At 51.0% G+C, this 22,659-nt stretch overlaps 1 protein-coding gene across 8 annotated transcripts in view; it reads right to left on the reverse strand.

The window, feature by feature from the left end:
• Nucleotides 1-22,659, reverse strand: part of PRKAG2 (protein kinase AMP-activated non-catalytic subunit gamma 2) — a 326,330-nt gene that overhangs the window by 254,997 nt on the left and 48,674 nt on the right. For 4 of the 8 annotated variants that reach the window (XM_028846494.2, XM_028846493.2, XM_028846491.2 and 1 more), the window contains exon 1: nt 6,562-7,012. The exons of the other annotated variants lie outside the window; for them this stretch is intronic. The gene's annotated coding sequence lies outside the window, so the exon portion shown is untranslated. Of the gene's footprint in view, nt 1-6,561; nt 7,013-22,659 lie in introns of those variants that run through there. 8 annotated transcript variants of the gene reach the window in all.

Here is a 22,659-nt window from a genome sequence, read left to right on the forward strand (position 1 = left end):
GACAAGGCGTAGCTGGCTGAACCGCAGTGCCCCGGCATTTGGGATCGTTGGGATCATCATGCTCTTTAGAGTCTTTTTTTTTTTTTTTTTTTTTAATTGCACAAGGATTTACTTATCTCTCTTCATGGGTGAAACTGATTTGGTGGGAAACTGCTAGACTCAATGACCAATTGGACTGTAGGCAAGAAGGCCCATGATCTTGCTCTTCAGATAAAAGAACAGCAGGGAAACAGGAGGCCTCCCTCCTGCAAAGCCGGTCTGAAGTGCACACAAGGCACGGCTGAGTGCCTGGTGACGCGCATGCAGCAGGTGGGCAAGACCCAGGAATGTGTACTGTAACAAGGGAGTCTAGTGCAGGTTGCGGGGAATTTGGAGAAACACGAGGGGCCCTGGGCATCTTTTCTCCCCACGCAGGAGAAAGTAGGGGAGATGGTTTTCATAGATCAAGTCGGGCTTCGAGAAGGAAGGTGAACAGGAAAAAAAAAAAAAAAGAAGCCTCAGAAAGCGCCCCCTTCCCAAGACTCTCCTCGGAGGCGAACCACGACAGATGGCCGCGCGGCCTGAGGCTCGGCCTCCAGGCAGTCAGGGAGGAGCAGCTGCAAGTCCTGCAGCCTGTGAGACCCCCGAGGGGCCTGGGCCAGCATCCAAGGCTATCCTAAGCCTTGGCTATCCTAACGCCCCAGTGGGGCACATAAAGCTCCTCACGCCCAGGCCCAGACCCAGGCCTGCTGGGAGCACAACTCTCTCCCGTGCTCCCCCTCCTCCACTCCAGGGCCACCCTTCCTTCCAGTCTTCCCCGTGGAGTTTGTATTGGAAGATGCCAGCGAGCACGTCTCGGGGCTCTACGCCTTGCGCATATGAGTGTGGGGTGACTCAGAGGAAGGGGGTGGTGGCAGATGCCTGCAGCTGGCTCCCAGCCAGGATTGGCCATCCTGCATAAATGCCTGGCTTGGGTCTTGGCCTAACATTAAGGGCAAATCCCAAGAGGGGCGAGTGGGCTTCTTGAATCTGAACAATTCTGCTTTCAAAACAGGTGAATCCCTAGGCCAGCCTAGCCCCTTCCCTCACACCCCTACCCCGAGATGGGTGCAGCATCAGCAGCAGGGATCATCCAGAAACTCTCGCATTCCACAGCAGGTGTCAGAACGGGCCTCATTCCAGGGTCGTGGTGGCCATTCCACCTGGCGAGCTTCGAGGGGCTCTGGCAGGCCCTCGCTGCAGGGTCCTCCCACCGGTCTTCTCAGCACAGGAACGTTGCCTTCACATTGGTCTTCTGTTAAAAACATGTCATTCCTGCTTGCTCTTCAGACACAAACACCCACTCCAAGGATACTCCAGGTTCCCCGCCAGCTCACTCGACTCTGACGTGGCAGCGCTCACCGGGCTGAACCCAAATCAAGCACCGTTTATTAGGGGGAAGCTCCGTTATCCAGAAAGCTCACCTTTGAAGAGCTACCTATTTCCTGCCAGAGTTGTGGAGGGAAGGCCTTAGGTGCTAGAAAACCTTGGGGAATTTGGGGAATAGCAGTTAAAGGTTATCGTTCTTACCTATTTGTTTGGATAAGTAGTAATCACCCTTCGGATGCTTATTGGTGAAAATATTTCTAAGTGTCTCTGCACATTTCCCTGCTTTGATGAATGGAACGGGAGGGCAGGATCTAACCATCTGATGGCTACGGTTTCGGGAGAGTGCCACAGCCTCCAGGTCAGCCATCCCGGAGCCACAGGCAGAGTACGAGCCACAGCAACGGGCCCCGAGAAAGAGCCCCACACCTACCACGGTCCACGGAAGATGCTGCTCACTGGCCCCAGGTTACCTGGAGTCTTGTGCACTCTCTTTACACCAAGCGAAGATAATATTTTGTTTCTTTCCCACTTTTTCTCTAACACAAGCCACCCCAGTTCTCCCTTCTGACAACACGCAAGTGGACCCTAGACCTTCTAGAAAAGCCTTAGAGCACCCCCAAATGCTCACATTTGTCAGCTGCAATTCCATCCCCAGTTAAAACATGATTCTGAATGTGACTTGGCCAATGCAGCTTGCAAAGCAAGAACGTCTTCATTTAAGGTCGAAAACATCAGCTGTTTGGGTTGTGAGAAAAGAAAAGCCCACACAGTTTCAGAGGCTTGGTGCTGCGTCTCGTTGTCCTCAGCTCCTGATTCTGCAGCTGGTTCTGTCTCTGAGCACCAGCAACATCCTGTCCTAGGAGCCCCCAGACTCTAAGAGCCCATGACCAAAAAGGAAAGGAAAGCCAAGTTGGGAAGAACCGGGGCCCCCAACTCCACAGCCCTCCACTCCGCCCAGAGGGCCCACCCTGGGCTGCCTGGAACCCCCTAAAGTTGCCACCCCCACAACACAGTAGTGGGGCAATTCCTGGCAGCGCCTGTAGCCCATGGGCTGGCTCTGTCCCCGCAGCCCCGCCGAGCGTCTGTTATCTTATTTACTGGAATCTGCACAGCCAGGCTCTAGCTCACTGGTGACTCAGGAGCTGCAGCCATTATCACCAGGCAGATGGCAGACTCCCTAAAAGCAGACATTAAACAATAAAATGCCACCACATACCTTACCCACAAAATAAAACCAAAACAAACACCTAAGTCTGGCTTTGCTTTTCTTCTGCTCTCTCCCTACCTCCCCTGTGTCAGAACACAGAGGCAGAGGTGCATGGGGTACCGAGGAGGAGATGTATGATCGAGGAAGACCATACGGACATGCCCAGTGACCTGCAGAAGGTGGCAGTAGCAGAACCACCATGGGACCCCAGGCGGCGGAGAGGGCAGACCCTGTCCATGTGTGACAGGTGGGGCAGAACCACCAGCTAGGACAGATGGGATTGGAGCAGCAAGGGAACTACAGGGACCCTGCGGAACCCAGAGCCCTCTGGCCCCGGTCACCTGATGAATAATCAAAGTGCTAAGACCTGGAGAATTCCACCAAAAACTCAGTTGCTCCCACTGCTTTGGAAGGTGTTCTGCTGGGTCCTGCCAGGACAGGCCACAGCTGAAGGCTCACCTGAATAAATAGGACCTCCTATTTATTAAGCATCTATTATGTGCTGGCAGCTGCCCCCTAGTCCTGTGAGGCAGGTACTGTCTCCATTTTTAGAAGAAAAATCAGGCTCAGGAGAAGGAAATGATTTGCCCATGGTAGCCAGGGGATGAACAGCAGAATGCTCTGCCAGGCCCACGCCACGAGGCCTCTGGGGTGAAGAAGGAACACCCCCCAGTTCTTGGGGCCAAGGACTCTGGAGTGAAGAAGGAACACCCCCAGTTCTTGGGCATCAGGTGCTTTTGATTCCATTCTATTTTTCTCTTAACTCAAATTTCAGTAATTGAGGCTAGAGCTTTGCAGTCTCACATTAAACCCTTTTAGGACTCCAGGGTCTTAACTCACACTCGTGGGAAGGATGTTTGGTTCAGGCTGATGAAAGGCTTGGCTGGAAAGTGCAGAGAGCTGACAGGTGTGCAGAGCTGACAGGTGTGCAGGGCTGATGACAGGTCAGTGCCCTGTCCCACTGGTGCTGGGCTGCTAAGGCCTCAGGACAAGTCTGCCCACTAGGAAGGGACGGAAGGTATCGAGCCTTGAACGAGCCATTTGCCTGCGGGTCCAACCTAGGTTTCCTGCTAAGTCACCAGCCCCCAACAAGAGCTAAAGGCAAGTTTTCACTACCAGACAATGTACCATGTGGCTCATAAGTGCAGTCGGAGGGACAACTCTGGAGTTGTCTGAGGGCCTGAGTTTGAGCTCCAGTTTGCCATTTACTGGTTATGCAATGTCAGTACATTATTCAAATTCATGGAGTCTCAATTTCCTTGTATAAAAGGGAAATTTCCCAGGATCATCATGAAAATTATAATAATTAACATTCATGAAATTGCCACACATGGTGCCAGATGGCTAATCAATCAATAAATATTTACCAAAATACGCAATACAGACAGCTAACAGCAGTGCAAGAGGTAACGTGGAGACAGATCCTTCTAAGAAAATAAGACCCCTACCTGACTGCATTAGGATTCATCATTTCAATCTACCGACAAGAACTGAACACAACTTAATACAAAGTAATGCATAAAAGTACAGGTATTCACCTTTGTTAGGCCCAGGCTGAGTCTGAGAGGAGGTAAGGGGGTTTGTTAGAAGGGGGTGTGGTGAGACTGGTCTCTGGGGCATCTCGTGGGAGGAGGGACCTGAATACTTTTTCTTTTTTTTTTTGAGACGGAGTCTCGCTCGGTTGCCCAGGCTGGAGTGCAGTGGCGCAATCTTGGCTCACTACAAGCTCCGCTTCCCGGGTTCACGCCATTCTCCTGCCTAGCCTCCCGAGTAGCTGGGACTACAGGTGCCTGCCACCACGCCCGGATAATTTTTTTGTATTTGTAGTAGAGACAGGGTTTCACTGTGTTAGCCAGGATGGTCTTGATCTCCTGACCTTGTGATCCACCTGCCTCGTCCTCCCAAAGTGCTGGAATTATAGGCGTGAGCCACCGTGCCTGGCCAGGACCTGAATACTTTTAAAGGAAGAAAAAGATCAATAGTTTGAAAGAGCACTGTGAGGGAGTTGGATAAATCCAAGATGGATTCCATTAGTTACCAGCTGAGCTGAAAGAATAACACAAAATTAGAACCCGTAGTCCCAGTGACCCCTGGTTATCCAACACTATCAAGTGAGGAGGTCAAGCATCTTCCTCTTGTTGGAAAGGCCAATGCCTCGGACACAGGACTCAAGAGTTTGTTTTGCTAGAGTGTTGATGTTTTATTTCACCCTGGGACAAGACCTGAAGAGAAGCCAGAGCTGGGATAACAAACACAAAGACCAGGCTTAGGGACTGGGTCCACCCAACCTCAGTCCACCAGCCTCCATTCCCCTCCACCACCCACCCCACTTCAAAAGACCAGGCTGGACCGCAGGACACCTGGCTTCTCTTTCCAGCTGAATCCCTTTGTGACTTTAGGCAAAGATTAAATATTTTAGATTTTCAATTATGTTCACTGAATTTAACCATTGAACCCTCAGTTTCCTCTTTATAAGTGTGTGCCTCTCAAGGTCTACTACTGCTGGGCTGGAAAAAAAAAAAAAAAAAAAAAAACCACCTGAGATTTCTCTAGTCCTTGGAAGTTTCCATGCAAGTTGGGGAAGCAGTTGGAAGGTGAGAAGCCCCCAGACCTAAGAGGCCTACTGTGAGGCCTCTCTGGTGAACTGGAGCCTGCCCAGGGTGTGTGTGGAGCCCCAAGGTGCCGGCTCACTCTGACTGCATCCCAGGGAGCTTCCCCCTCTCATTTATTCTCACCTATCACACCTAGCAGTCCCCGAATTCTCAATTTATGTTTTGGGGCCTCCTGCCTGCATCCTGGTTGTATCCCTAGGCCTCTCCCCATCTTCCAGCACCTACAATCCGTAACGCTGTCAACGCTGGATTCCCTGCTAGCCCAGGCTTCTTCAATTGTTTACTATCACCTTTGCTCTCCACCTGGGTTGAAAATTCAGATGCACAGAATCAAGCCTCCCCCCAGGAGGAGGGTCGAGTGACCCCTAGGTCACTCCCAATCACCAGGACTCAAGGACCCTGAATCACAGACTTGAAGCAGACAGCCAGCCTCTGGCTTATGGAAGGCGATTGTAAGGAATGAAAAAAAAAAAGAGGACATGGCTTACTCAAAGTGCCATGCATCAATGTCAGTGGAGGGCGAGAAGAGGGACACTGGGTGAGCTCCAAATCTAGCACTTTCCAGCCTGCAGCTCTACTTGTTGCTGCAAATTCACTCAACAGTTAGGGTTTCTGGTTCCCAGCCTCTCCCTCCTCCTCTCCACCAGACAGTGCAGACAGCCCACGGTTCAGTCATTGAGGAGGCCATCTACCATCTTCTCTTCCTTCCCTTCCTCTCTCCCCCACTCCCCTCCCATCTGCTTTTTCATTGGATTCCTCACAACTTCAGCAAGCAACAAGTAAGCTGTTGGGCTCCACGATCTGCAGGAGGCCAAGATACCCTTCAATGTGCATGGGGTCAAGAGAGTCCCCAGAAAACGGTGGGCCATCCCCAAAGCCCCCACATCATCCCCAGTCTTTTCCGTTTGGGCCAAATGTAATAAGTGATGACTCAGGAAAGGCAAGGCCTGGCAAAGAATGACAACTTCGCTAAGATTTCAGCTCCAGTAAGGGGAATTCAAGCCAGGGTGGGAAGGCAGGGAGGAGACCCCGTGCCCAGGACCCAGTGTGTGCAGCAGCTCTGCTCAGCCTGGCAGCCTGGCAGGGGAGGAGAGACAGACTCAGAGAGGAATGGAGCTGAACACGCCCACACACGCGCCACCTTCACTAGTGATGCTCTTTAAATCACCCAGAAAAAGTTACGTAAGGAGAAAACATACAGCTCCCGTGGAGAGAAGGAACATTTTGTTCAGCCTTGTGGTATCTGATTTAATAAGAGGCTCCTGGAGAACAAAGCGACAATTCAGCATCAGTCTTGCACACCAAGGAGACAAAGCATCGTGAGGGGAAAACCACACACCCAGGGATGCACAATCACCACACATTTAGAAAGCCAGCTCCCGAAGGTCTGCTTACTCAGCCCCAAGGGGTCCTGGAGGTCGTCTCTTCCAGATGCTAATAAGCAGTGCAGGCTTGTAAGCTGCTGGATGGCAGGATGCGAGTGGCAGGGACGAGCGGCACTCCCAGCTCTGACAAATCCTGCTGCTTCACTCGAAAGGCCCATCAGAGAAGGGGTTTCCCAGCCCCTTCAGCACAGGCAATTTCTAGGGTTCGGCTGTGCTCCGAGCTGCTGCCACTGCATGTCTGCAACAGATGGGGACTGGGGCTGGGTGTGTTCCCAGTCCCCAAGGCAGCGCAACAAGCGGCTGGCAGACAGCATGGGCTGGCCTAAGACAGCACAGGCAACGGTCTTGGTGGCTGGAGCTGGTTTGCTGCTCAAAATGCAGGCAGAGCTCGGGCTGATTCCCTCATTGATGGGACTGCAGCAGACTGTCATTCCCACCTGTGTCAGGGGCTGCTGGGGAGGAAACTCCTTACCACACGGCAAGCCAGCAGGAGGGAGGGCTGGACCAGAGCTTTTAAAAAGACAGGCAGCAGGATGGAGGGAGGCAGGAACAGAGGCCAATGATGCAGCAGTGGACAGCTCTGGGCTCCAGGTCCTCTGGCCAGCACAACCCCTGCACTGTTCCCATCTAACTTCAGGCAAAGGCTTCAGAAATCTGAACTCCCTGGGGATTCCTGTCCTCGGAGTATAAAGAATGAGGGTTTTTTTTCCCCTCTGGCCAGAAGGATGGGTGAGGCTTTCCAAAAGGCCCTGCCAGTGAAGTCCCCATGTACAATTCATTCCTCCAACTCCAACCAGACGGCCTACAAACATCATCCAGGAGACAACATGGTTTCTGCCTGTATCAGCCATGTCTCTGATTTTCTGTATTCTGATGCTTTGATACCTGGCACCTTGCTGATCCTGGAGGAACTGCCCTCCCACGGCTGGGCAATTCCGGGAGATAGTAAGAAACTCACCTGTGAGCTTGCTTTTGCTATGCAAGCCAAACCACACAGACCCCCTCCTCGCCTCCTCCTGGGGGCTCTCACACCCTGGGCCACCACCCACTACCCTAATCACCCCAGGGCAGGTACCAGACAGCTAGGGACAGCCCCTGTACCCACAGTCCCCTAAAATTCTTCACAGAAACCACAATAAAGGCTCTTGCCCGCATCTCCCTCTTGCGCCCTCTGCCTCCTGCCCAACCCCTGTGCTTCCCCACGCGGCAGTGGTGTGCCAAGCCTCCTGCTTCCAGGGATCTGTGAGTATCATCAGTTCCTTCCTTTGTGACACTCATTCCTGAGTCTGCATGTCTTCCTGTACCTGATTACAACAAATCCCAGGTGACCTGAAAACAGGCTCTAAGGATGTACAAGCTGGTGGGGCAGAAAATGAACTTGAATTGTTAGGAGAAAATGAGGGTCCCCATTTCAGAACCCCACCATGTCCCTCATTAAATAAAACTTGCTCAAGACTTGAACTTCTCAGCAGTGGAGGAATTGCTTCCAAAGATATCGAGTGACCTGTTCCTGCAGGTATTCAAGACAAGGAGGTTTCTTCCACGAGCCTATGACTCAAAGGCAAATGTGTTATTCAGGTAAGGGTGATGGCAGCACAAGGTGGAAAAAGATTAATGTGGATGATATACGCAGGAAGGCTTCCGAGAGGGGACAGAAGGACGTTGCATGGCCATCCACTAAGACTCATGGACAAAAAGGCAGCTCAGTGAGCTGGGACTTGGGGGGCTTCTCTAAGGGTTGGAAGTCTGAAGCTTTCTTAAGGTCACTTTCAGCCCAGGAGGGTACCAGGCAGTCATGGTCCATCCAGCTGTCCACGCGGAGACCTGACAAATCACAGACCTGGAGCGCCATGGCCAGATAGCTCCAGGAACTCACAAGCCTGAGCTCTGGCCTCACCTACCTGAGCAGGCCATTTTAAGCAGAAACTCTTTATTTGTCTGTAGAATGAGCCATGTGTTATGTGATGTTCCTCAGGTCTCTTTTAGACCAGGGCGCTGATACTCTGTCAACAAACCAAGTCCAAGTCCTGGCTCAGTCATTTCTCTGAACCTCAGTTCTTCCTCTGAAAAACCAAGCTGAGTGGAAACGCTTATTCCGCACACCTCCCAGGGCTGCTGTTGGGATCATGGATGAACAAGCATCAGGACAGAAAAAAGCATCAACTTGGGATGTGCGGGATTATTCTGGAACCAGAGGGCAGTGCTAGCATAAACCTGAGGTTTAGCAGAAAGCTGGCGCCATTTGGCGAAGACTGAAGGGCCAAACCGCCTGCAGCCTGCAGCCTGCAGCCAGCCCCATGGGCACCCTGGGCACCCATGCAAGTGGTTGACCAGAGATCCGGCCAATCTCAGTATTTTCTCCTGCTGGTTCTGGAACTAGCCTTGCTGGGTGAGCTGGGCGTTTTATTTTCTGTGTGCTTTATTCCAAAGCATACATACAAGCCTGAGGAAAAAAAGCCTAATTGGTTTTGCTTGGAAAAGCTGGAAATGTCAGGGAAATGGGCACTGTCATCCAAAGGATTCAGAGGTTTGCTGCACTTGGAGACAAGCATCTGAGAGTGACTTATGGGGTGTGATGACGCTGCAGTTCTCACAGCAGCAATTCCACGTCTCAGGGACTGGGATCATCCATTAGAGATTAAGGAACATAAACAACTCCGTTGCCGCTTGCAAGCTGCCCTCCGCAAACACGGCCACTGTCTTCACCTGCATTTCTCCTTGCTTCCAGAACCTCCACTGCACTCTGCATGCAGGTGGCTCTGAGCTTTCCACCTACTCTCCCTGGAGGGCAGAGTCAGCTGTCTTGTACAACAGAGCCCAGTAGATCACAGATACTTAGCAAAGCCTGAAGACCATTTTGGTGCACCGGGCTGGTGTAAGAACCAGAAGTGGAAAGGAAATGCCTTCCTGAGGCACATCCCCTCTGACTCACCGCTCTAATTCATCCTCCTAAACTCCATTTTTCAGGCATTACTCTTCACACCCTCACCAGACAAAGCAATAACAAAACAGAGCCAGAAAACCTTCACCGGCTCCAAGCCATCTACAGAGCAAACCCCACTTCTTCAGCATGGGCTGCCAGGCCCACAGGAGCCTGGCCCACGGTCATCCTTCCACGCCCCCAAGCTTCCCAAGGCTATCAGGCCTCATGGTCCCTAGGCTCCCCATGGGGGCACCCTCCTGACCCTAGAGCTTGGCATCCCTAGAAAGCCCAGCCCTACCCCTAAAAGCCCCTCCCTGGCACCTGTAGGTTGTTACCAGGCCCCTCTCCCGGAACTCATTCTTTGAGTGTATTCTGAGTGCTGAGTATTTTACATATCCTATCTCAACCTGCACAAAATGCTGTCTACTGAGGCCCAGAGAAGTGAAGTCACAAAGGTTACAGAACATACAAGTTGCAAAGCCAGGATTCGATCACAGTTATGTTCCCCTCCCCAGCCTGGCTCTGTACAGCACGTCCTACAGGGCCACTGTCCCTTTATTCATTTTTGTTTATGTTTATCATCTAGTTTTTCTGTGGCCCATGCTTGTTTATTACTTGCATAATGAAAAATAAGAGGAAGACGCTCACACATCGCAAGCTGAAAGTCCCCCTTTATAGGTCCAGCCTATAACATCCGAAATGAACAAAGTCTGCAGCAACACGGAAAGGATCAGGTACCCTCTGAGTGTGCAGAAATGGGATATTGTCAAGTATGTTCTGATAGAGCCGGACACTGGGGCCTTATGATATTATATAACAAGTCAAAACCATGACTTCAAAGAATTACAAATGGCAAATGTGACAGGAAAATCTCAAACGACGCATGGTACTGCCTGAGCTGTGTAAGTGGCCTAAAAAACTAGACATACGTGAGCACACATGTGTAAAAGGCGTGTCTCCCAGCCCCACCCCCGAACCCCCAAATAACAGTCCTGGGTTAGATTTCTCAGCATCCCAGAAATCTAGCACAAATCCTTGCCAAATCCCATGCCGCCCTTAGCCCTTCACCTAAAAGTCAAATGCTGCATGCCAAGCTCACGTCCCTGAGACGAGGCACTGCTGTGCAGGACTATACTGCTGCAGGCCTAGTGGCAACAGGACCCCAGAACCCTGTGTCCACAGCCAATCTCGGCACCACGCCAGCAGGGTAACTTGCAGAGGGAGTATCTGTAAAAGGATGGATGGCAACTGCCCTGGGCAGAGACACTGACCAATAAAGCCCATATTCTACCCCCCTTTTACGTGCCAATGTTGTCCCTGCCCTCACCGTCCTGCAAGATCTGTGCAGGGGAAAGCCAGAGGCCCGGGCAGTTGAAAGAAGAGGGAACACCCTGGGCTCAAGGCCCAGCCTCATTGACCACACTTTTATTTCACTTAGGACCAGCAGCTGGGGATTCGGGGCATGAAATGGCACTGGCTGGGGCCAGCATTTGAGATTGACTGGGCCTGGTGGGATGTAGACAGTGTGGCATTTTACTTCGGAACCCCATTCCTACGACAGCTTGAGGCCAGTGCCCTGCACTCATGAACTCTACAATATGCCAGGTCCTGTGGTTGCTTCTGAAATACCCCGACTGGGAACCAACGTGCCAAAGAGGGCCGCTCTGCACCGTGAACATCCTTGTTGAAATCCACAGCAGAGGGCTTGCTAATCAGCTCCCTGGCAAAATGAGGGGTGTGCAGAGTGAGTCAGGAGGACGGCACAGGCTGCAGCCCCCTTGGATGAAGAGACAGAGAATCTGGCCGGCCCACAGCCCACCCAGCTGCAGCCCTGGTGACCTGGACGCTGTTGGTTTGCATCCTCCACCTCCAAGGACCCAGCTGCTGCATCTGCTATTAGCTCGACTCGTCCTGCCCATCCTAACACCTCTGGGCCCTGCTTAGGGTGCAGCTGCCAGAGGGCAGCATTGGGACTTCCTCTGAGCTACAAGAACAGGTTGGACCTGCCGCCTAAAATCGCCTGTAGGGATTTGGCAAACCCTGCTCTAGGATTTCCTTTTGTTGTCATTGACCACCAGTCCCAAGGCTGTCAGGGGGACACACAGCCTCACCCACCTCCAGTTGCTAGAGACCGCCAATATTTACCAAAGTAACCAGATGTTTGCTGAGCGGCTGAGCTGAGATTAGATTAGCTGAGAATAGTTCGCCACCCTGCCCCTCCCTGAGTACCTCCATCCAGGTAGAACTAGTAGTTCTAAAACTGCAGGATTGCAAAGACATTTGGAGTCATTAAGACCTTGTGTCCTGATTTTAATGGAGTGGAAACAAAAACAAACCAGCCCCCGCAAAGGATAACAGTTTCTCTATCTTTCAAGGCCAAGTTCTGACCACCTGAAGGTCTTGAGATACTTGGGCTACTGCCTGGAGCCTTATGGGTGAAAACTGCTCCCAGGTCACAGGGTCCCCTGAGCCTCAAATGTGGGACGGGGCCCCAGAGCCCTCTGTCCAAAGAAGAGCCATGTGTACTGAGTGTGCACACAGCTCCTGGGGTGGCTGACTTGGGTTCGGAGCGTGTCACCTGCCCAATCAGGGACCCACCTGTACCCAATAAGCCAGCAGGTCTATAAATGCTAAGTCATATGTGACCAATCAGTTTAAGTGATGTGCCCAAGGTTACACGGCTGTGTCCTTAGAGGGCCAAGGCTAAGACCAGGTGCTCCTGATTTTATGCCAGCACGTGATAAGGAAGAGATAGGCCTATCCACTGGGAAACCAGCTGAGACTTTGTCCCGTGACCCCACAGTGACTTGTCTAACTCCAGTCTGAACAAGCCCGATGTGTGCAGGGAGCAGAAGTGAGAGGAGGAAGGACTCGCCGTCCATGCTGGCAGCTGGAACCTTTTTCTAAAAAATGGTGCATGCCAAAAGGAGTGCTGATGAGCTTAGCGTAAATTCAACAGGGACAGGCTTAAGCAGCTGTCAGAGCTTCACTCCTTCCAAGGACTTCTCTGACCTCGCTCCTACCCCCATCACGATGACTCCCCCACACCCACTGCCGTGGGCTCCTTTGACTTCCATCATTTTGATGCTTGGGGCCTGGCCCCTGTGGCTCCTGCAGGAGACACTCTACTCGGAACACCACTCTGTGGTCTCCAACTTCGCATCTCCCACAGGGTCAACAGCCAGTCAAGGGAAGAGCTCCTCAGACCTGATAAGCAGGAGCCACTGTCTGGAGACAACCACCACCTTCAACAGAAAGCACTTGGCACTTGGGAAGCCCCATTTTCTTTCTTCTTCCATTTTTTTTTTTTTTTTTTCCTGAGACAGAGTCTCACTCTGTCACCCAGGCTGGAGTGCAGTGGCTGCAGTGGCGCCATCTTGGCTCACTGCAAGCTCCACCTCCCAGGTTCACACCATTCTCCCGCCTCGGCTTCCCGAGTAACTGGGACCACAGGCACCTGCCACCACGCCCGGCTAATTTTTTGTATTTTTTGTAGAGATGGGGTTCCACCATGTTAGCCAGGATGGTCTCGATCTTCTGACCTCGTGATCCACCCACCTCGGCCTCCCAAAGTGCTGGGATTACAGGCATGAGCCACCGCGCCTGGCCTCCTCTTCCATTTTTTAAACAACAATAAGCCGGGCTTCTCTCCTAACCCTGAGGCCCACCCTGCCCTAACAGCTCTCAGTGACCTATCGCCACTCCCACTCTGTCTCTAGGCACCCCCTCTCCAGGTCAATGGATATTTTGAGGACCCCCCCCCAAGCCAGGTACCTGCCTCATGCTGCATTGCTAGGACCCAAGAAAAGTGGAAGAGCCTCCAACCTCACGGACCTCAGTCCTGGCCAGAAGGAAAGCTGTGGAGACAGGGAACAAGCAGGCTGAGAGTCCACACAGCATCGTGTGTGGCATGGACAGCAGCCACCACCATAGAAGTTTCCAGAAGGAAGGAGCTACTTTGGAAGAAAGTCTTAAAAAAGAACTTCATGAAAGGAGTAAGACTGAGGCTAAGATAAGCAAGATCAGGTAAAAATCAGAGGCACTGAAGGGTCCTTGCATTTTGTAAGGTCCTAGAGCCTCCTCCTCCTTTGTTCCCTAGACACACTGCCAAGGCTCTGGAAAGCTCTAGAAGGTTCTGGAAGGCTCATGGCAACTCGATCTTTCTTTTAAGCTGGGAACCAGGAATGGGCCCAGGCTTGGCACTGGCAGAAGGCCGACAGGCTGTAGCACAAGCCCGGCTAGTCTCAGGCAGGTGCTCCGAGGCTGAACGTCTGTGACCTAAAACAGCTTCAATGGCACTGCTGAGCAGAAGGCCCCGGGCTGCCCAGGTGGTAGAAGGCCAAGCTGTCGTTTAGCATGCACAAGGCTCCCCAATTTAATTGAAATCAACAGAAACCACACTGGTGCACAAAACCAATTTTTTTCCACAAGTTGCCCTTTATAACGATGCCCCTAAGAAGTCCTCCCTAAGACACATTGGATTCCTTGTCCCGAGCATGCCATGAAGGAGAAAATGCCTCCACTCGCCCTTTGAAGTGGATGCTCTTTCTCTACAGGTTCAAATTCCAGCTTTGCTTTGCCAGTGCTGGGACCTTGGCTAAGTTATTTAGCCTCTCTATGCCTCAGTTTCCCCACCTGTAAAGTGGGGTTAATAATTATGCCCACCCCACAGTTACTGAGGATTAAATCCGTATGTATGCACATGCATACACATACACACACGCACACATGTGCACATCTGTATGCTGAGTTTTATGGAGGCAAACAGGGCCTGGGAGCTGTTGGGAGCCAAGGATCTGGGAGGCACCTCAGTGCGTTCCAGTGCCATGTGACTCAGGTGTCAGAGAAGCCCATTTAAGGAACTCACCCATGACAACTGCCACTGGGGAGAGATACAGAGACTCTGAACCTTAAGGCAAGGTAGGAAACGGCAGAAAGTAAATAATAGAATGTTCCAGAAACAGACACCTGTAGCCCCCCCGGGGTGGGATGATGTTCTGGCCAAGACTGGGGCCAGAGCGCAGCTGCCACCACCCCAGGAAGCCTCAAGCCCAGGAATGAGGTGGCGTCAGGAGGACAGCAGGCCAGGGTGAAGGCCGGGGGTGACTTTACTGTCCCCAAGGCCTGCTTTAATCAACTGACTGAGCACCACGTACCCAGCGCTGCCTGGGTGAAGGCGCTGTGGGAGTGAAAAGGAGCAAAAGGCAGCCGCGGCCCTGAGGAGGCGCTGAGCCAGTCTCGGGACAAGGCTCAGAGCACACGGGTGGCCCAGGTCCAGGGGCTCCCTTGGGGCTGGGCTGTACAGCTGAGACTGTGAAAAGCTGAGGGCCAGGGGGCAAGGGGAAGGCTGAGAGGAAGGGTGAGCCGGCCCCGCTGCCCAGGCTTGGGCACCTGGGGCAGCTGGCCTGTGAGATGGTGCTGCTTCCGGTGGTGGAAGATGGACAGCATCTTCCCAAGCTCCGACAGACACACTCAGTGCAATAGCCTTGGCTGTGTGGGGTCAGGATCAGGGGCGTAGACCCATGTGGATGCCACCTGCACCCTGGGTCAGGTGACAGGGACCCGCCTCCACAACCCCACGTCTCACTCCCCCCTTCCCCACAAAAGGCTACTGGGGAATGGGTGCCCAATGAGTCCACAACACAGAATGTTCAGCCCTGATTCAAAACTGAAACAAACAAGAAAACAACCTCCAGCAACTAACTAATCAGCTTGGGGAAGCTGAGTGGCCGCCAAGCCCGGCTCTATCACTTGAAAATCTAGGGCTCCTAGAATTCCTCCCAGCGACCTGGTTTTCAGACCCCACCCTATCCCACCCCACCCCACAGTGGAAAACTCAAGCTCAGCTGCAGAACCTGCTCCCTGACCCCTGGCTTGTCACAGCAGCACGGGCCAGGCCGCAGCCGGACTCTGCCAGGCGTGGCCCCTCTCCCCACAGCCGCCTGGGGACACTCTCTGTGAAACTCAGGAAGAACAGGAAAAATGTGTATCCAGTTTTGTTGGCTACAGGGATTTTGTATCAACATTTTTTTTCCCCAAAACTTGAATAAACACTAAAACTTAAGCTGAAACTTCTTAAACGTTTTAATGATTTTAAAAGAAACATCTCAGTATGCATTGTGCTCTGCTGTTACGGGTTAAAGTGCTTGCACCCGCAAAAAAGACATTGGAGTCTTCACCCCCAGAAGCTCAGAATGTGACCTTATTTGGAAATAGGGGCTGTTGAATTTGGCCCCATTTGTGAGTGGTCACATGGGCCAGACACCGTGGTGGGTGCAGACCCCTCTCCCAAGTCAGTCCAGGGACAAGAAAGTAGACCCCAAGGAGATGGAACCTCGCTCACCCTCTGCCTAACCAGCCCTGGCCTACTGGGCCATCTGGGGGCCTCATCTCTGATTAAAACGTCAAACTCCACATCAGAGGCTAGGGAGGGAGGTGGGAAGAGATGACACCCTCCATCTGTTTCTGGAGCCCTCCATAGCCTGATCCTATGATCCTTTACCAGGGCTGTGCCCAGGGACGTGGGGCCCAGAGTCATTCCTGGTGGATGGGGGCTGGAAAGGTGGTAAAGTCCATACCTGGCTAAATAATTCATCTACCTAGAGAGAACATTAGAATCTCTGGAGCGTTTTCAAAAACTAGATCCCAATTAAGAACTACTGAGTCAAAATGTCTGGGGCTGAGAACTGGGTGATTGAAATATTCTGCTAAGTAAGAACCACTGATAGCACCCACCCACCTCGCTGTAAAGATGGGGAAACAGGCACAGAGGGAAAATGGCACGTGGGAGGCCCCCAGTTATTCTTGGTATAACTTACGGAGGCAGAACCCAAGGAGCCTCTGAGAAGGGAACTGTGAAGTCGGAAATCTGAGCTTTCCCTTTAAGAAGGAATCAGCTTTTGATTTCAAGTAAATCGGGAAGCAATCCCTTGGACTTCGGGGACCCAAGGGCATGCTGTAAACTGCCCTTGGTCCGGAATATTCATAATATTCTATGACTTGGAAAGCTTCTTAGCTAGAAGCTTCGTAACTGGTTCAGGTCAAAGATCCCGATTCAGCCTGCGTTTTGCTCCCCTTGGCTTTTCCCCACTTCCTGTCATCCTGCCTGGTTCCAGACATCCCCATTCTAAGAAGATACACGAGTGATTGGATTATGCTGCTTGTATTAACATCAAGGTTGGTGGAAGGTAGTGCAGATAGTTGCTGGAACTCCTAAGCCGTGGTGAATGGTATGGACAGATCCTTTAAATCGTGATGAGACTGTAATGAGATCTTAGTAGCCTCTGTGTGGAGTCCCTCCCTCTAGGAGGGTTATTACCCCCACTACCCCCATCACACTTGGCCGTGTGCCTTGCGTTTCCCAGAAGTGATGTGTGCCACTTCCCAGTGGAAGCTTTTGGAGCTGTCCCGTGTCTGACACCTCTCCTCTGTCCCTCTCACAGCAAGGACCCAGACAGGAACCGCTCCTTCAGCCTGGGTTCCCAAAATTAACAGGACACAAAGCAGAGCCACAGCTGTTGGCAATGCATGTACAGCAGTAGCGAGAAATGCACTTCGGTCCCGGCTTGCTGCTGAGGATGTGGGGCCACCCACTACCCTAGAGGAACTCAGCCGACACTCGTGTGTGATCTTTCTCCCACCTCCTTTTCTCTCTTTCTTCTGAGTCTATTCCCTAATCCTAAATAAACTCAGTGTAACTTACAGCGCTTAAGAAGGTCATCTAGGCGGGGCGTGGTGGCTCATGCCTGTAATCCCAGTACTTCGGGAGGCTGAGGCGGGCGGATCACTTGAGGTCAGGAGTCCAAGACCAGCCTGGCCAACGTGGTGAAACTCCATCTCTACTAAAAATACAAAAAAATTAGCCAGGTGTGGTGGCATATACTTGTAATCTCAGCTACTCAGGAGGCTGAGGCAGGAGAATGACTTGAATCCAGGAGGTGGAGGTTGCAGTGAGCCAAGATTGTGCCACTGCCACTCCAACCCGGGTGACAGAGCCAGACTCTGTCTCAAAAAACACAGAAGGTCATCTACTTGGCTTCTTTGCCCTGGCATTGCTATTTGAATCAAATTCGAATTAGGGCCTTTGAGAGTGAAGTCCTAAATCCAAATAGGACGTGATGCTTTGTTTTTCTTCATCAAATTCACTTTATATTATTCTCTGATTATAAAGACTTCAAATGTATGATTCGTACCCTCAACGATACCTTAAAATAATGTGAGGATGGCAGTCTTTTTGTATAATAAATACTCCCGACCCTGACACAGAGCCAGACACCAAACGCGTGCTTCCTCTGGCCCAGATTTAACACGCACTGGCCGCTCCCCATGCACCGGGCACCCTAGGTGACAGGGGTACCAGATGAAGCACAGGGTCTCCGCCCTCCAGGTAACTCCCAGCACAGTGGGAAGAATACATTTGAAGTCTGTTTTTTCCCCTTTCATGTTAGAACAGAGAACTTCCTGCCCTGTTTGTCTCTGGGACGCTCCTCAGGCCCACGTCTCCTTTCATGTCCCACCCCCTGAGCTGGGCGTTTGTTCAGCAAGCCCTTTCCTGAGCACAAATGTCCACATTACAGACACCAGAGCATAAAGTTGTGTGGCTCAGAGCCAGGTCAAGCTTCCCATCCCAGCCTAAGGCTCCTTCACTCCCTTTCCTGGCCCCAGACGCCTCCAAACAAACATCAGCAAGCAAGCAGCCAGTAGGTCCTTGGCCAGAGTCAGGGTGACCAACTAGTCTCGGTTTGCCCAGGACCGTGGGAGTTTAAAACAGGAAGTCCCACATCCGAAGAAGCCCCTCCATCCCAGAGAACTGGAGCAGCTCACCCTAACAGGTAGAGTACCTTTCCCCCAGTTGGTGTGCACAGCGGTGCACCTACCACCGCCCTGCCCTAAACACCCCACCCATCCATTCCTTCTTTCTCTGTCTCTCCTGACTTCCACCCAGTTCCACGTTTTTTTTTTGACTGAGTCTTGCTCTGTCACCCAGGCTGGAGTGCAGTGGTGTGATCTGCGCCCACTGCAAGCTCCACCTCCTAGGTTCAAGTGATTCTCCCACCTCAGCCTCCTGAGTAGCTGGGATTACAGGCACTGACCACCAGGCCCGGCTAATTTTTTTGTATTTTTAGTAGAGACAGGGTTTCACCATGTTGGCCAGGCTGGTCTCGAACTCCTGACCTTAGGTGATCCACCCGCCTTGGCCTCCAAAGTGCTGGGATTACAGATGTGAGCCACCGCACCTGGCTCAGTTCCATTAATTTCACCCATTTCCTCTTTCCATTTCCAGCTCTTCATAAGGAGGAAATTCCCTCTCACCTTCCCTTCCTCCCTCTTTCCTTTATGAGGTGAAAATGTACCCTAATCATTAATAAGAAAAGAGCTAGGGATTTGTATGCTATCAAGGAGAAGTAATGACTATAAGTGAAAATAAATGTTCTAACGGGAGATTAAACAAATATTAGAGGTGATACATCCTCAAATATTCGGAACCCTCTTCCAACATTCTCTATTTTTTCCCTTCCACTGATCAAACTTGTTTTTCACAAAATACCACTTTTGAGTTAAATAAAACACCATTGCAATTCCATTTTCTCTCCTGCTTCCTAATTGCTCTATTCACTTATTTATCCACCCAACAGAATGTGTTTCTGTGTTGCACACACACATCACAGCAGAGGCTGTGGTCAGGAAAGGCTGTATTGAAAAAAAAAAGGCCACCTTTCCATAGGCCAGTGGAAATCAGGTTTGGAAAAAATTCAACATGGAAGGCTGGAACCAGAGAACACAGCTGTGTAGGAGGGAACACTACAGCTAAGTCATATATTTGGGTCCAGACTTCCTGCAGACCACTGGCTCTCAACCCTTGGATGCACACGGAAACCACCCCTGGAGTTCAAAACAACCACCACAAAAACTCCAATGCCTGGTCTTGGAGTTTCTCATTTAATCCATCTGGGGTCCAGTGGGAACTGGGATTTTTATTTATTTTTATTTATTTATTCATTCCTTTATTTTTGAGACAGGGTCTCACTCTGTTGCCCAGGCTGGAGTGCAGTGGTGCGATCTCAGCTCACTGCAACCTCTGCCTCCCAGGCTCAAGTGATTCTCCTGCCTCAGCCTCCCGAGTAGCCAGGATTACAGGTGCCTGCCACCACACCCAGCTAATTTTTGTATTTTTAGTAGAGACGGGGTTTCACCATGTTGGCCAGGCTGGTCTCAAACTCCTGACCTCAAGGGATCCGCCCACCTCGGCATCCCAAAATGCTGAGATTACAGGCGTGGGCCACTGCACCCAGCTGGAACTGGGGTTTGTTAAATGCCCCTCAGGTGATTCTAACGTGCAGCCAAAATAGGTAGGTAGACCTAGAGAAAGGAAAACACAATGGGTTGCAGGATGTTTATTTTACATAAAGAGAAAATATGCTTTTTACCAGGAAAAGGTCCTGGGTAGAGGCACAGCTTTTCCAAACACATATTCCAGTAAGAATTTCTTGAGGTGGCCTTAGGTAAAACAAACAAACAAACAAAAAACTGCCTTGCTATAGCCTGTCGTGGCATGACTTCCAATGCCAGAGCCTGTGTACCTCCAAGGACAGCCCCAGGAGGACCATGTGGCCTCCGTCTTGGTGCTGTTCTTCCTGAGATTGTAACAATGGATGTGGGGGCTTCCCTGGGTTCCAGCTTTGCAGCAGATGCCACGGGTTCCCCATCACGATGCTTTCTTTCCCTTTCCACCCAGTCCAGGAAAACTCCCAGGGTGATTACTCAGGTCAACGTGAGGCTGGGGTGTGAGCTCCCCTTGGAACAAAGGAGGAGTCCCAAGTGGATACAGGTGTGCCGGGTCACCCATTCATTCAGCAAGCACATAGCAAACACCTGCTACCCAGGGCAGCCCCGACCCCAGGCTGGCCCTGGAATGAGTGCAGCTCCTTGTCCAGGGGTCTCCACGCTTTTGTGAGGAAGAGCTACCTCTCCTTCCCACAGAGCCTGGAGATGGGTCCCTGGACAGAGTGGCATTCTGGGGGTTTTGAGAGAGTCCTGTGATGTATATCAAATCCTAGCCCACCAAGGGGTGAGGGGAGGACTCTCCTCGAATTCAGGTCGATGTTGTATTCGTCTCTGCACAGTTCCTGACAAACAGTGCATGCTCAGCAAATATTTGTTGAAAGAGAATGAATAGTTTAATGCATGAAGAAAAAGAATGACCCTAAAAGCCATCTCACAGAGGTGACACTGCTATAAAGGCTAGCAAGGCAAACTTAGGAGAGAAAGGAAGGAATTTTCATAGTCTTAGAAGCCTACAAACTGACCGTGGCCTTGCCTCATCTCTTCTTCCCTTCTTTTAAGGGCCTTTGACTCACCACGATATCAATATAAAACTGCCAATACTTGGGCCTGGCATGGTGGCTCATGCCTGTAACTCTCAGCACTTTGGGAGGCCAAGGCGGGAGGATTGCTTGAGCTCAGGAGTTTGAGACCAGCCTGGACAACACAGAGAGACCCTGTCTTTACAAAAAAAAAAACTTTAAAAGTCAGTGGAGCATGGTGGCTACCCAGGAGGCTGAGGTGGAAGGGTCACTTAAGCTCAGGAGTTTGAGGCTGCAGTGAGCTACATTCACACCAATGTACTCCAGATGGGGCAACAAAGAAAGACCTTGTCTCTAAAAACCAAAACAGAATAATAAGAAATAATTGCTGATACTTGTGTTTATTTGATGTGTTCTCAATGTGTTAGAAGGATTCTTAAATGGAATACCGAAAGCACAGGTAACAAAAGAAAAAACAAAAGCAACTGGACCTCATCAAAATAAAAACTTTTACGCTTCAAAGCATACCATCAAGAAGATGGAAAGACAACCCAAAGAATGGGAGAAAATATTTTCAAATCATATATCTGATAGGAACTTGTATTCACAATACATAAAGAACCGTTCAACTCAATAGTAAAAAGACAACCCAATTTAAAAACAGGAAAAGGATCTGAAAGTCATTTCTCCAAGAAAGATTCACAAATGACTCATACGTATATGAAGATAAGCTCAACATTAGTTATCAGGGAAATGAACATCAAAACCACAATGAGAAACCAGTTCACACCCACTAGGACAGCTAGAACATAAGAGAGACAATTACAAGTGTTGACAAGGATACTAAGAAATTGCAGTCCTCATAATCCTGGGAATTGCTGGTGGGAATGTAAAACAGTGCTGCCAGTTTGGAAAACTGCCTGGCAGTGCCTCAAAAGTTAAACATAAAGCCACGATACAACCCAGCAACTCCACTCCTAGGTATATTCTCAAGAGAAACAAAAACATATTTCCTTACAGAAATTTGTACACAAATGTTTATAGCAGCATTATTCATAACAGCCAAAAGGTGGAAACAACCCAGATTTCCTTTAACTGATGAATGAACACAACATGGCATATACATACAATGGAATATTATCCAGCCCATAAAAAGGACTGATACATGGTACAACATGGATGAACCTTAAAAACATTTCGTTATGTGAAATAAGTCATAAAAGACTGAATATCATGTCATTCCTTCCTGGGGACACTGCAGGTGGGGAGGGCATGAGAGGACAGGGTTGACGGGAGGAAGCCAGGCAGGAGAGTCCTGGAGGGGGACGGTGGCCCCATGCACAGCCTGTGCAGCTCCCAGCGTTCCTGGGGAGACCCAGGCGCAGACACCCCCCCTGAGGCCATCTGACAATGAGCCTGCCTCCATTGGTCATTAGTGATGTCAGCTGGTGAGGGGCCTGGACAGAACCACGCTGAGTTACAGAATCCAAGGTTATTGAGGATTTCATTCTAGACGGATAAATCGAACGGAATGCCTTCTGTTCAAATGTTGAAGACTGTTCCGCCTGGTTTTTTTTTAACCATGCTCACGAGGGGACACTTGAGGTCACTGATAGAAGTTCAGCAGTTTGCCATTCGCCATTCTCAGGCTTGAAACCCTGTACCCGGCCCAGGCTGAGAGGACCCCATCTGTCCACAGGCTGACCGGGAGCCACCATTCCCGCCACCTGCACGGGCCAGAGCCATGTTCCGCCACCCGCACTGTGCTGTGTGGGCCACGGAAAGGCCAAGTGACCCAGGGTGCACCTCTCTCCTCTCCAGGGCGCCCTGAGGTGCAGGGAGAAGGCCGAAAAGAGGGAGGCCAAGGAGAGAAGTGAGCCGA

Source organism: Macaca mulatta, chromosome 3, assembly GCF_049350105.2.
Source record: "Macaca mulatta isolate MMU2019108-1 chromosome 3, T2T-MMU8v2.0, whole genome shotgun sequence".
NCBI lineage: Eukaryota > Metazoa > Chordata > Mammalia > Primates > Cercopithecidae > Macaca > Macaca mulatta.